At 55.1% G+C, this 10,236-nt stretch overlaps 1 long non-coding RNA gene across 1 annotated transcript; it reads left to right on the top strand.

The window, feature by feature from the left end:
* Positions 1-846: 846 nt before the first annotated feature.
* On the top strand, positions 847-3,633 carry LOC128058746 (uncharacterized). Its single transcript, XR_008200516.1, has 3 exons — positions 847-1,216; positions 2,039-2,263; positions 3,199-3,633. It is a non-coding gene; the product is annotated as an uncharacterized LOC128058746 (long non-coding RNA).
* The last annotated feature ends 6,603 nt before the right edge of the window (positions 3,634-10,236 follow it).

Raw genomic sequence — 10,236 nt, 5'->3', positions numbered from 1 at the left:
CAGACCTTGGGCCTGCTGGTCATGGCAGCATAACCGTATTGACTGATGTACTTTTGACCCGAGCTCGGCCCAGAAGTGCTGGGAACAGACCCTCCCCACTTCTAAGCAACTTCTGCAGTTCTGTATTTGGTATCTCTACGGGAAGTTCTTTGTTATTATCTAAGTAGTCACTATCCAAAAAGGGAAATGTCCATTCAAACCACACTTTGCCAGTTTTACCAGAAAGACCAGATAAAGCCGGAACTTGCATGAAAGGATGGAGCTAGGCTTCCCTCAAGACAGAGGAAGTAGGCATCACACCCTCCGGTGTCCAGAGGGGCCACACAGTCCCCACTCTCGAGTGTCAGCAAGGGACAAGTGGGGACGACAGACTGTGTCCCCAGTCCCCCAGTCCCTGTGGCCACCGGGAGCTGCAGGTTGGCCTGAACAGAAGCCGAAGCCGATCAAGTCCATGCAGGTCAGCAGAGCCCTGGGTGTGCTCCCAGAATCCATTGTGGGGAGGCCCCCATTTCACTTTCCTCCCCAGAAATGAGGGTGAAGAAAACGTAAATGCAAATCCCCATTTCACAAGCTCAGTTATCATAATAAACCATCTCCCTCCCTGGTGGCTAAGATGGTAAAGAATCTGCCTGCAATACAGGAGACCCAGGTTCGATCCCTGGGTCGGGAAGATCCCCTGGAGAAGGGAATGGCAACCCACTCCAGTATTCTTGCCTGGAGAATCCCGTGGACAGAGGAGTCTGGTGGGCTACAGTCTGTGTGGTTGCAAAGAATCAGACATAACTGTGCAATTAACACTTTTTTTCCACATCCAGGCAACTGCCTATGGGGTAGAAGAGAAGCTGAGAAAGTGCCTTAAGAGGGGGACCCTCAGCCTGGGGTCACTGTCTGGGGTGGACAGTGCGAGCTCGTGCAGGGGCAGCAGCTAGGCTCCAAGAGCGAGCACTCTCCTTGACCGTCACCCGAGGAAGAACTCTGCTCCATGGGCCCACAGGCTGAAATTTCCACTGTTTTCCATCCTTTGGTTAATGTGTTGCCCTGAACAAGACAGAACAAGTAGGACACGGAAAAGCCCTCCCCGAGGCCGCCTTCCTGCCCTGTAGGACCGCAGCTGCCGGGATCCATTTCCTGCTTGGGAGAGCAGTGCCAAGGACAGGAGTGGGGCCGGCTGCCCACAGGCTGGCCCAAAGGCCACCCAGGGTCAGAAGACAGACAGGTGGGTGTCCATGAAATGGGAGCAACCTTACCTGCAGGAGGTGGTGGAGCTTCACTGGAAATACCTTACTGCCCCCTGGGCCAGGTCCCCACAGCCCACACTTCATACCCCCAGGGCTTTGAGGGCACATGAAGCAGCTCATGTGCCAGGGTGGGGGCTGGGGCTGGGGTAGGGGGCATGCGTACAGCTCAGAGCTGGGTCCAGGGTGTGGGATGAGGAGCCCGGGGGAGGATGGGATGGCAGGTGACTTAGTGAGCAGTAAGCGGCCCTGCTCCCTACAGCCTGGCCTTTTCTGGGTGCCCTCCTCTCCTTGCTCAAGACAGCTCGGGGCCCACTGAGGCCTCAGACCAGAAGCAGGGTTCTCTGGATAGAAGGACACCTGGGGAGAGGTCAGAGGCCTTCACATGGGGTTCTCGATGCCCCCTCCTCCTCCGTGCCCCTCTCTTCTGTTGGCAGCTCCCTCCCAGGCCCCTCCCAGCTGAGGGGGCCCAGGGGGCCTAGGCCCCACATACGTGCCACCTAATTTCCACAGATGAGGGCCCATTTCTCACAACCAGGCCTCACTGTCCCTGAAACCCAGAGCACCACCAACACCACCATCGACCACACATCACTCACCACAGTTTGCCAGAGCCAGGGGGAGTCTCCTTAGAAGTGGGACCCAGAAGGCAAGGACACCCCCAGACAGTGCTCCTGTCACTGTGAGCAGAGCCTGGACAGAAGGCAATTAACACCTCCCAGGCCATGTAGAGACATAATTAATGAAGGTTATGAGGAAAATATTTATCAAACACTTGGTTTTTTCCATTTCCCTGATTTGAGGCAACCAGCTATGAGTCACTTGTCATCTGTATTTGAGTTAATCAGACTGGGCAGCCCCCACCTCGCTCAGCCAACTGTGGAGCCTGTCCTCTGGGGCCCTGGCCTGCACAGCTGCCACTCACCGGCTCCATCCCATGGACAGGCACAGTTGTCTATGCTTCACCCACTGATGAACGCTTCGGTTGCTTCCATCTCTTGGCAGTTGTGAATAGTGCTGCTGTGAATGTGAGTGTGCAAATATCTTCTCAAATCTCTGCTTTCAATTCTCTTGGGGATAATATCCCCAAGAGCATTGCAGGATCATATGGTAATTCTGTTTTAAGAGGTTTTTTTGTTGTACAACTGCCAGCCTGTTTTCCACAGCTGCACCATTTTACATTTCCACCAGCAATGCATGCCCTCGGACTTTTTGAAAAGCCCCCAGAGGGTAGAGAACGGGGTGGGTGTGCTCTCGAAAAATGCTGTCATGAATTCCCTGGAAATGCTGCCCTGGGGCCTCCCCCTGCAGCTCCGACCCACACGGGATCCTGGGGCCCAAGTCGCTTGCAAACACGCAAGGGATAGGAACAGGAAAGTCTGAACCAGCGTGGCCCCAGCTCTGAGGAGTTCATGGCTGGGGGTGGGGGTGGGGGCTTCCAAGGGCAGAGAATGGCTTGGCCCAGTGGTGGGGGAGGAGGGCTGACTCAGAGCTGGATCCTCAGAGCAGCCCAGCACAGGGGAGCAGCCAGAAAAAGGGTCCTTCCAGAGCAAGGAAGGGATGGGGAGGCGGGGGAGAGCGGCTGTGGGTTTGAGGACCAAGGGCTGGAAGGAGCCCAGCCCCTACCTCAGTGGCTGGTGTGCGGACTGACTATGCCCACAGCTGGACCTCGCCTGTGACTGAGGCCTGCATGGGAGGAGCTGGGGCCATCCAGGGAGCTGGCACTGCCTTGGGGAGACACGCCCACCTCAAAAACATGGTGTCCGGGGCCTGGGCAGAGCCCTCCTGTACTGACTCCTTTCCCTTGTGGCTTCCTGTGTGCTGAGCTGGGGGTGCCTGGGCCCCCTCTGAGGACCCAGCACTCCCAGTAGACGAGGGTCGGGGTGTCTAGGAAGTCAGCACCCCTTCCCCCCACCACCCAGGGCTGACAGTGGGTGCCCTTCCCTACCTTTTGCTAAAACAGGTGCCAGGCCGCAGGGGTGCAGCCACCAGGTACCTCACTCTGCGGCATCTGGGTGTCATGAGTGTCGTCCGGTGACGAGGACCTCACTCCCCATGTGTCACTGGAAGTGGCCGTTACCAGCCAGGACCAGAGAGACCATGGACGCAGAAACATAGCCACCATGCTCAAGCCAAGAGCGAATGGTTCTCCTTTAAAAATATCCTGTAACAGAGCTTCCCTGGTGGTTCAATGGTTAAGAGTCCACCTTGCAACACAGAGGACACCGGTTCAGTCCCTGGTCTGGGAAGATCCCACACGCAGCAGAGCAGCTAAGCCTGCGAGCCGCAGCTGCTGAAGCCTGTGCGCCCTGAGAGCTGGTGCTCTGCAACAGGAGAAGCCACCGCCGAGAGGCCCGTGCATCACAACTAGAGAAAAGCCCCCACAAAGCAACAAAGACCCGCCACAGCCAATAAATACATGTCTTAAACATCCTTTGATATTGTTATAATGTCAATCTTGCAATAAATAAAATTCCTGTGACAAACAGAGGAGGCAGAGGGAGCAATAGACACAGAGACCCAGAGAGCCAAGGCGAGAATAAAGCTGGGGGGCAGGGGCAGAAAGTCAGTGAGGCTGGGGAGGGAGCAAAAGGAGTTGGGCCTCAGGAAGGACATGGGACATCCTGGCCCAGGGTCTGGGGTCCCTGGGAGCCCTGGCAGTTGGATGCTGGGAAGGACAGGGCAGGACAACGCACAGGGTGTAGACAGCGAGCAGAAGGGGCAGTGGATAATCTTGATGAAATGCAGGAGCCCGTGTGCACTGGCGCCCAGCACTGCCCCTGAGCTGACACTGCACAAAGACACACAGACCTGGCCCAGGGACCCGTGGGGACAGCGGCAGAGATGACGAGCCAGGTGCAGAACAGGGAACAGGAGGAGAGAGTGACTCAAGGAATGGTTCCGAGAAGTGAGTGTGGGCAGAGGGGCTCAGCTCTCTCGAAAAGATTCACTGAGTGAGATGAGGACTCAGGGAGGGAGCAGGTGAGGGCCCCAGGAGGGGTTCTGGCCCATGACCCTGTCTGGGGAACAATGGGAAAGGCCCACGAGGACACCTCCCAGGACCACAGTGCTCATGGGAAGAAGCTGGAGGAAGCCTGGTAGGGAAAAGGGGTTGGAGCACGGGGACAGAGGGAAGAAGCCCTGGGTAGTGCCAGGGCCTGAGGCAGAGTCGTATGACAGAGGCCTTGTAGGACGGGGGACACGTTCCCTAGAGATGCTGCCAGAGGGGCTTCACTGGAACTAAGTGAGTGGTTAGGGGCTGGGGGGGATGGTCTGGATGGAGCTGAGGGCAGCAGGGGCAGTATTGGGGAGGGGTCTGCACAGGAGGATGGGGTGACCCGGCCACAGTCGCTGAGGTACTCAGGTTCAGAATTGACCTCATTAGCCCAGCCAGGAGCAGCTGGAAGGGTTTGGGGGGTTGAGAGGTGTGGCCGCAGAAGGGGGTCCAGTAGACCTGGCCCCCACCTGAGCAGAGGGGGAGGCTGCAGGGGGGAAGACAGGCGGGAGGCTGCCTCTGCCAGGCTTGCTGAGCCCGGAGGAGACCCATAGGGCCTGCACACACGGGAACCTCCAGGGTCCCCAGAGCCACAAGTTGCCCCACTTCCTGCTGTGGATCAGGCCATCTGGGATGCAGAAATTGACCAGGCTCTTCAAATCCCCTCAGGGGCTCCATGTTCCTGGGGTTTAATAGAACATTCAGGCCTCTCAGTAAGCCAGAAAATTGCATTTGTACCCTGGAAGGAGAAAACATTCTCCTAGATGGGAGAGGGCCAGCTCCTCTGCAGGGCACTGGCCATGGGCCACGCAGCTGCAGACGGTTGGACAGACCTCACCACTAAGGGGCCTTAGATGTCGTTCTCTCTCCCTGAGAACTGACTTGAACCCGCCCGCCCACTGGATGGGCCGTTCAGATCAGAGCAAGTTGGTACAAGCTGAACAGGTTCCAGGTGGCTGCCAGGCTTCCCGGGCCCCACAGACAGCAGACACCTCCCCAGAAGGAAGCTCAGGACCAGGAGGCATCCCCCTTGTATGCTCTGGGCACTGTCTCCTGATTCCACACCCCCTAGTAGCCCTTTCAGTGGCCTCAGCCAAGCCCCAGGAGCTTGGAGAGGGCCAGGCTGGTCACTCTACCCTCAAGCAAGGCTCCTCAGGGACCCCACACACCTCAGGCAAACCCCAGAGTCCCATCCTGATGGGAAGGGTCTCCTCCCTGATGGCAGTCCCTGCTTTCCCAACGCAGGCCCTTCTCTCCTGCAATGCAGCGGCTCTGTCTTCTCACAAACTTTGGCCCTCCAAGGAGTCAGACGCCACCATGGCCTGGCAGACCTGCAGTGGTGTCGACAGCATTGGAGTGGCTCTCCACCTTGACCGGCAGACTCATCTGCTCCTGCTGGCTCAGAGCCATGGTTGGCCCTCCTTTCTGGCTGCTGCAAAGCCATGTCACATCTTCTTCAAGGCCACAACCCACAGACTTTTCAGGACCCTGGAGGCAGTCCTCCCAGAGGGGGCACCTCCCACCCAGCAACCCCCCCAGCACCCTGAGAATGGCTGCAGGGCGGTGGCGACTGCACTGTCTCAGCTCCACCGCTGGGCTGGAGCCCCGGGTGGTGGGCTTCTCAGAGGGGAATTTGTCTCTCATCTTCTGGTGATGGGAGGGGTGACTGTCAGGCCTTGGCACCTGCCAGTCAGATGCAGCAGGGCAGTCTAGGATATCTGGCTGCAGCTGATCCTCTGATGGTTAGAAAGGTCCTAGATGGGGGAGGAATATGTGTCAAGGGCTCAGGCCCCTATTTGCCCTGGCTTGGCCAGTCCTGATGACTCAGTGAGCAGTTGGCAGGAAGTGGCCATCTCTGGTCATGGTTCTGGGACTCTGATAAGACCATCCTGAGCAGAGAGGACACTGGGGGCCTCGTAACAGAACCCAGCAATACATCAGCTTCCAGGGGTGAAGAAGAGGGAAGACAGGAGGTGTGGTTCTGGAGGACTTCCTAGAGGAGGTGAGATAGAGATTTGCATAGTCAACAAAGAAGGAAATTTCAAGAACATTACAAGGGGAGAGGAATGGGGGTTGAGGAATAGCTCATGAGGTGTTTGTGGCATGAGCAGTGGACACGATGGGTAGAGCCCTGGGATAGTGAGGTAGCGGGCAGGTGGGACAGGGAGCCAAGAGCAGGCAGGACTGTGGGGAACACAGGACAAGGCCACTGGACAAGAGAAGGATGGGGAAGTAAAGGCGCAGGGGAATCCAGAGGCTGAGAGCAGGATGACACACCCTGATCCACTGAAAAAGCAGAGGCTCCAGTCCCTTGGTGGCCCAACTCTGTCCCTCCATCCCTGGGCCATCGCTCCTTTTTGTTGGTGGTCATGAGTGGCAGGACATTTGCTCCCAGGAGGTAGCAGCTTGGTGGTGAAGATGCCAAGGGCAGGGTCTCACAGCACGGAGAGGTCCCAGCCCCTCAGTTTGCTGAGATTCTCAATCAGATGCAAAAGGAAGAGAGGCCCAGGCACACTGGAGAGAGCGGTTAGTAACTGAATATCTGCATTTCATGTCTTTAACACAAAACCTCCTCTGTGCAACATACTCTTCCTAGTCACCAGGCAGTTACAGGATTGAAGACTAACACTGGGCATTACAGGTGGGCGGGCTGGCATGCAAGCCGGGTAGGAGGCTTGGTGGGTTTCTCTCTGCGTGTCAGTAGACCCTGCGGTCCAGGCATAGCTATGGTTGAAGTTGACGTAATGACTCACCTGAAGCAAGGGCTTTTGGGAATGAGAGGTCTCTGCCAAGTGGACCTTCTGATCCCTCCTCCATCCCCCAGACTGGCAGGCGGGCACATGCCCTCCGCCTGGCAAGACATTTGCTTCTTTATGGAGGCGGATGCAGAAAGATCACACACGTGGGTCCACAATGAAATTCAAATGGTTTTTACAGGGAGATGCCTGGCAGCAGAGGCCCGGTGTCTGGACAACACTGGGCTCTGCCGGCGCCAGGGGCCTGGCATGTCTCTTCCTGAGCTTCCAGCAGCACCTGTGCCCTGGAGCTGCTGGCATGGAGGTACCTTCTCCCCATTCTGCTGCCGGCCTTCTCTAGAACAGAGGTGGCCCCGGGTTTCCTCAGATGTCAGGGCTCAGAGGGAGGGCAGGAAGTTCAGACTCCATCTTCTTCTGCCCCAAACCCAATCTCTCACTCAGGTTCTCTGAGCTATACCCAGCTGGTGGCTTCTAAAGAGAACTGGACACCATGGCATCTGTCAGTCTAGACACCTATCACCAGCGGAATAAGCCAGATCCAAGAAAATGCTTGTGAACAGGGATCTCTGTTCCTATCGCCACTGCCAGAAGGGCCAAGGCACATTCCTCCGTGTGATTTATCTGTGCATTCATAAGCCTAGGGAGGGCCTCCCTGTCTGCCAGCATTTTGGGAGAATGCCCAGGACTTGTGCAAGGAAATCAGATTCCCTGGCAGCTGCTTTCAAAGGCCACAGATACTCTAAAAAAGAGAGATGGAAATGAAACTCTGACTTGGGAGAGTCACCTTGCTGGGGACTCACAAAGAGCAAGGAAGAGCAGGGGTGTTGTGGCCCCGAGTCAGCCCTTCTCAATTTGTCCATACCAGCCAGCAGGCATCTGCGCTGAGCTGGACAGTGGCCCAGCCCAGCAAGGCCAACATCTCAGTTCACATCAGAGGTCAGCAAAGCAGGGCAACTGGAACACAGAGATCCTGCCATGATGATGGCAGCTCACTCGGAGGGCCTGGGCATGCCCAGCTGGAGCTGAGCCCTGTTGAGGGGGACAGGAGGCTCACAAAGGGTTCCAGGAGAGGTCAGCAAGCGGCCACACAGACTCCAAAGCCGTCTGCTCTGTTCCAAAGGTGCTCTCCCTGCCTAAGCTGGAATAATAACTTTGAGGAGACAAAGTTCACTTTTTACCATCCATGGACTCTTGCTACCAAAGATCCTTCCAGAGACCTGTGCCCTCCCCTCACCAGAGAAACTTAATCCCCATGAAGCTCTGCCTTCCAGGATGTTTGGACAACTCTGGGTTGACTCTTTTCCCGGGACCATGCTGACCACATAATCATCTTCTTGGGTAAGCCAGGTACGCACTGTCAGCCCACACCTGGACCGCTCTGAATAATAACCCCCGCCTGGATGCAACATCTAACAGATCACAACAGCTCACGCAGGCTCGCTCTGTCACCCAGCCAATGCCCTTAGCCTTCAGCAAAACTGTTTTTCAGGCAACACAGTTAAATCAGCGCACTTTGTTCCAGCATGTTCTCGTCATTTCTGAGACATGATGTCAATTGTCACTAGATGGAAACGAACAACTTAGGAATCAAAAAAGGAAGAACAAAAGACAGTTTCTAATGATTCAAATTATATATATGCAAAGTTCCCGCAAACAGAAGTGACCACAAAACACTCCACTAATGTAGGATTTTATGTTCTGCAAATAAAGTGTGCTAGCTGCGCCAGCTCATTTTTGGGTACCACGCCTAGTGTTCCCTTTTCCAGGCCAGAACCCCCAACGCCAAGCCTCTTGGGGCGAGGAGGAGGGGCTTCCGGTTTGGCCATGAACCCATTCCATGACCCGGAGAAAATTTCTGTCTTTCTATTCCGATCTCAGGAGGAGACACACTTCCCTGAAGTGAGATGTCCAGCTGAAGCCAGCTGAAGTCCATAGAGAGAGGGGGTGTCCACACCAGCACCCCAATTTCAGTTCTTTGTTGAGGGGTCGTGCTCCAAACACAATGCCAGAGGACAATGATTGACCATAAAAATGTGATAATCTGTGCGGTTCCTAGAGCTGCCCAGATAGCAGTGGAACCTGGTTTGTGCTTTCTTTCCCTTTTAATGACTTCCTCTGCAGACAAAGCCCCACCGGGACAGAACTTACCAAGTACAGAAAGTTCCAGGACACTCTACCAGGCTACCCTTATTCTCAAAATTTGCTGTGCTCTGTGGGCGACCTCTTGGGCCTCCTCCGGCCCCTCCTAATTCTTCCAGGGGAAGATAGGGTCACCTGACCCCACAGTGCTGGTGGTCAGGATCTGAGCTAGATCTTGGACCCCTTGACACCCTGGGCTGCTGCTGCCCTGTGGCAGGCTGCATGGCACGGGGTCCCAGGACAAGCAGGTGCTCCCCAGGGCCTTTGGGGGTTAGCTCAGGCTAACCTTGTCCTTCACCATCTCCCTGACTTCAATCAAACACATGTCCATTGAGTCAGTGAGGCCATCCAACCATCTCATCCTCTGTCATCCCATTTTCCTCATGCCCTCAATCTTTCCTAGCATCACGGTCTTTTCCAAAGAGTCGGCTCTGTGGCCCAAGTATTGGAACTTAAGTATCAGTCCTTCCAATGAATATTCAGGGTTGATTTCCTTAGGATTGACTGGTCTGATCTCCTTGCTGTCCAAGGAACTGTCAGGAGACTTCTCCAGCACCACAGTTCGAAAGCATCAATTCTTCGTCACTCAGCCTTCTTCATGGTCCAAACCTCACATCCGTACATGACTCCTGGCCACAATCTAATACCATTTTCTCTCTTTATCTATTTTTTTATGGTAACCTCTTTATGGTAATGACACAGATTTATCTTTTTAAAAATAAATTCACTCTTTTAGTAAAATACATGTCTTGTCAAAGAAAAAAATATGTAAATAATGGTTTCAAGGAATAAAATCTACAATGAAGTTTGGAAACACTGAGTCTGATCCTGCCTCTGACATCTGAAAGGCTTTCATAGCATCCCCATCAGAAGAGGGGCTACTTCTGCTCACACACCACCTGTGATGGGGAGCTCACTACATACAAAAGGCAGGCAGCCCTATTTAGCTTTCCAGGGCAGTACCAAGCCCAGGTCTACAGGGCAACTCAACTCTCCATCCTCACGGGGACATCTCTGTATAGTGGGCATCCGTTCACACCCGCAGCCTGCTCTGCCAGGTAAAACAGCCAACTGGGCAGCAGTTCCACTTCCTCTTGGAGGGAACCTTACC

This window comes from Budorcas taxicolor, chromosome 13 (assembly GCF_023091745.1).
Source record: "Budorcas taxicolor isolate Tak-1 chromosome 13, Takin1.1, whole genome shotgun sequence".
Classification (NCBI taxonomy): domain Eukaryota; kingdom Metazoa; phylum Chordata; class Mammalia; order Artiodactyla; family Bovidae; genus Budorcas; species Budorcas taxicolor.
The sequence above is the reverse complement of the archived record's forward strand: the minus strand, read 5'-3'. Positions and strand labels throughout refer to the sequence as shown.